The following is a 4,603-nucleotide window of genomic DNA, read 5'->3' on the forward strand; positions in this document are numbered from 1 at the left end:
GTTTCAACTCCCTCAGGCAAAGTTGACCTTAGATGAATTTGGCTATTTGTTTTAGGTATTTTTGTTATATAGCTCTTCAACTGTTTCGGTACTTATACATCCCTCGGATTTCAAATGTTTGGCATTGAGCGTTCCTGATGAAGGTAAATCCAGAAAAGCGCTTCGAACGCATGAAATTATTAAACGTGTTGTTTTCAATTTTTTAACGCAATACAATTAGATATGCTTGATCGAACTGTAAGATACGCTGCCAAATTGTCATACCAGCATCTGATTTTCACCTAGTTAGATGCACGCCTCATGAACTAGTTTGTCTAGGGAAAAAATGCGTTTATTTTTCATCACATGATAAACATTTCTGTTATTTAAAATCCAAATAGTGTGCTTAAATCACATTGTTAGGCAATCTATATTTTTATTTGTGTAATTGTATCAATCTTTGTATCGATTAATGCACAGTCAAACTATATGTGTATGTTGCTATTTATAAAAATTATATAAATATATATCTGTTAATTTTCTCATTATATATTTAAAGGCGAGGACGCATGTGTATGTAAACTTGCTGGTGACGACACTAAAGTCTGTTTTGATATTATTGTTTCCTTTTACAAATCTTGATAATGAAAAGAATGTCATCTACATTGCAACTCAATAACTCTTTCGGCTGACGACTGTATTTCAGATAACACCGTTCAAGGATTTCAAAAGAATGTACCGATAGCGACAGACATGTCTGGCAAGAATATAGTTAGAGTAACGGCCCATACAAACTGTTCTAACGGCAAAAGTGTGCAAGAATAAAGCAAGCGACGCACACTTGAATGCCAACATAATTCTTTATTATAAGCAAACATACGTTTATTATAAAAATACATCCTATTCCATCTTTCTATTCAAAACCAATATTCCAGCATTTATAATACGACAAACAAATTTGAAGGGAATCTACCAAGTTTTCTTTGAACTGTGAAGTAAGAGGACGCTTTCTTTACACCTTATATATACTTTGTAAATATAAAATATCATGTTTATAAAAGTGTTCTATATGGGATGTTGCAGAGTTATAACCGTGAAGTTTTTGCGTTTGATGTTATGGCGTTGTCAGCCTCGTCGCCGTCCGAACCACAAAAATCAGGTTGGGATTGAATTTGTGTGTTATTGTCCTAACTGTTTAGGAATTAAGGGCCGAAGTGTATGGATCTCTATGTAATTGTACCACAAGGTTCCATACCTCAATAGGAAGGTTGGGATTGATTGTGGGGGTTATGGCCCAAAATGTTTAGGAATTAGGGGCAAAAAAGTGGCAAAACAATCTAGGATTTTCTGGTTACCTGACAATAACTGAGTATAAGTCTATGTTTCTCTATGAAATTATACCACAAGGTTCCATACCTCAAAAGAAAGGTTGGGATTGATTTTGGGGGTTATGGTCCTAACCGTTTAGAAAAAAGGGGCCAAAAACTATACTTTTCTGGTACTTTGTATAAATTGTTTATTTCTTGACCAATTTCAATGTAGTTTAGTTCAAAGTCTTGAATTCTTGGGTTTATATAATTTGCTGAATCTAACTGTGTTTTTGGATTTTGGGCCTAGTATTTAAGTTGGTCTGCATTAAGGTCCAAAGGGTGCAAATTTAAATTTTGTTGGATTTCATCAAAAATTGAATTATTGGAGTTCTTTGGTGTGCCGAATCTAACCGTGTATTTAGATTTTTGATTTTGGACCTGGTCCAAAGGGTCTAAAATTAAACTTAGTTTGATGATTTTAACAAAAGTTGAATTCAAGGGGTTTTATGATATGCTGAATCTAAAAATGTATTTGGATTTTTGATTTAGGCCCAGTTTTTAAGTTGGTCTAAATTGGGGTCTTAAATTAACCCTTTGTTTGATTTCAACAGAAATTTAATGTATGGGGTTCTTTGATATGCTGAATCTTACGGTGTATTTAGAGTGGATTCGGGCCTGGTTGTCAAATTAGTCCACATTGAGGTCCAAAGGGTCCAAAATTAAACTTTGTTTGATTTCATCAAAAAATGAATTCTTGGGGTTCTTTTATATTCTGATTCTAACCATGTATTTAAAATTTAGATATTGGACTATAATACGTAAATGTCAAATTTCAAATTTTTAAGTTCTTAGACCACATTGATTCTGTGTCGGAAACTGCTATGTCAAATATTTAATCACAACTCAAATTCAGAGATGTATTGCACAATTAATAGAAATTGTAATTAGTGTCATAGTTAAAAATAGATACAGCATCAAATCTAATTTAAGAAAGAAAATTATCTATAAATATACAGTCAAACGTGCCTTAACGACCAGCTGTTGTTAACGACCACTTTTCAAGCCGCCCCCCCATAGATTTATATCTAATTTAACTGTATTAAGCGACTAGCGACCGCATTAATTTGTTTAAAACGACCACATGCACTGTTTTAAACGGCCACAATTTACTTGGCAGGACCAGCGACTTTAGAAAAAGTGTAATCGTAACGCCATTTTGATGATCGATGTTGACTTTCCCCTCGTTTAAACTCGGCCGATTCCGTTGCGAGAGTAGCGGATTCACTCGAGGATTGCCGATTGACATTCTAACACCATATTTCCAAATTTTACGACATATGATAAATTTATAGTTACTGATATATTTTATTTTTGGTTATCTCATCTAAAGCTGATATCATACTGACTTAATTTACTCCCTTTCTTTTTGTTTTGTTTTAATCAACTATATTTTTATATTTTTATCTTTTTATTTTTTGTTATTTTTTTAAACATATGGTATAAACATCCCTCTGTCTCATTAAAAGAAATTCAAATGGTATTTAAATCCTAAATTTTAACCTAGGTAGATCAATAAATGATTTAAATAGCACATCATCTTAAAATCCACAATCTTAGCTGTATATAAAGCGTTTAAACTTAAGCACCCCACCACACTATGTAAATATCTTTGTAAATATTTGATAAGCGTTAAACCTATATCCCAATCACAATCCAAATTCAGAGCTGTATCAAGCTTGACTGTAGTGTCCGTACTTGATATTTTTAGTATAATAGAAACACAAAGGATATGGGGTATCCATCCATGACACAAAATCAGTACATGCACAGCAAAAAAACACACAATAAGCAAAGGAACAGCGCTTTTATTAAAACAAATAAAGGTATTGCTTTAAAATTAGCATACATTTACACATCCATGTCCAGTGTGTGTTTTTGTCTGATGCTTTTTTCTGCTTTGTATCGATCTGATGTGTTAAGCATTTTTCAACTGATTTTTTATAGTTTTATAGTTTGTTCTTATACTGTGCTGTTACACAACTGTCCCAGGTTAGGGGAGGGTTGAGCACTCACGAACACGTTTAATCCCGCCACATTCTCTAGGTGCCGGTCCCAAGCCAGTAGCCTGTAGTTTTATATTTCTTTTTCGTAAATTGTTTTGTTATAAATTAGACTGTTAGTTTTCTCCCCATTGAAATGTTTCATACTTTTCATGTAGGGGCCAAATATAGCCAAGTATACGGTATGGGTTTTTCTATTGTTGAAGGCCATACGGTTGCCTATAATTGCTTACATCAACTTCAATCGAACTTTGATGGATAGTTGTCTCATTGGCAATCACACCACATCTCCTTATTTTTGTATCGGAAAAAACATGTTACATGTATTTGAAAGGTAAACAATATAAGGGACAATTTACCGATGTTAACCTTGAGATGTTTCTTATGGAGATATGGGTACCCTGGATAGTGGATTGTAGTTTTCTTTCTAACAGAAAATAAAAGGGTTGAAAAGAAAATTACATGATTTTATTTTATTTTTTGAAGTACTTTACATTGACTATAGTATATGAGGGAATGTTCTTGACTTTTGATAGTTTTTATTGTCGAGCCTGCGGCTTTTGTCGAAGAAAGCTCGACATAGGGATAGTGATCCGGCGGCGGCGGCGGCGTTAACTAACTCTTAAAAGCTTAATATTTTAGAAGGTAGAAGACCTGGATACTTCATACTTTGTATATAGATGCCTTATGTTATGAAGTTTTCGTCTGTCATATGTCCTTTGTCCTTAACCTCATTTTCATGGTTCAGTGACTACTTGAAAAAAAAGTTTCGATTTTTTGTAATGTTAATTTCTCTCTTATTATGAGTAATAGGATAACTATATTTGGTATGTGCATACCTTGCACAGTCATCATGCCTGTCAGGCAGTTTTCACTTGACCTCGACCTAATTTCATGGATCAGTGAACAAGGTTAAGTTTTCGTGGTCAAGTCCATATCTCAGATACTATAAGCAATTGGTGTTCTATATTTGGTGTATGGAATTATTTTAAGGTGTACATGTTCATCTGGCAGGTGTCATCTCACCTTGACCTCATTTCTATGGTTCAGTGGTTAAAGTTAAGTTTTTGTGTTTTGATCTATTTTTCTAATACTGTATGCAATAGGTCAGCTATATTTGGTGTATGTAAATATTTTATGATGTGCATGTCCGTCTGGCAGGTTTTTTTTTTCCTTGACCTCATTTTCACAATTTATTGCTCAATGTTAAGTTTTTGTGTTTTGGTCAATTTTTCTTAAACTATGGGCAATAGG

This window comes from Mytilus californianus, unplaced genomic scaffold (genome assembly GCF_021869535.1).
Source record: "Mytilus californianus isolate M0D057914Y unplaced genomic scaffold, xbMytCali1.0.p SCAF_2, whole genome shotgun sequence".
In the NCBI taxonomy this organism is placed as follows: domain Eukaryota; kingdom Metazoa; phylum Mollusca; class Bivalvia; order Mytilida; family Mytilidae; genus Mytilus; species Mytilus californianus.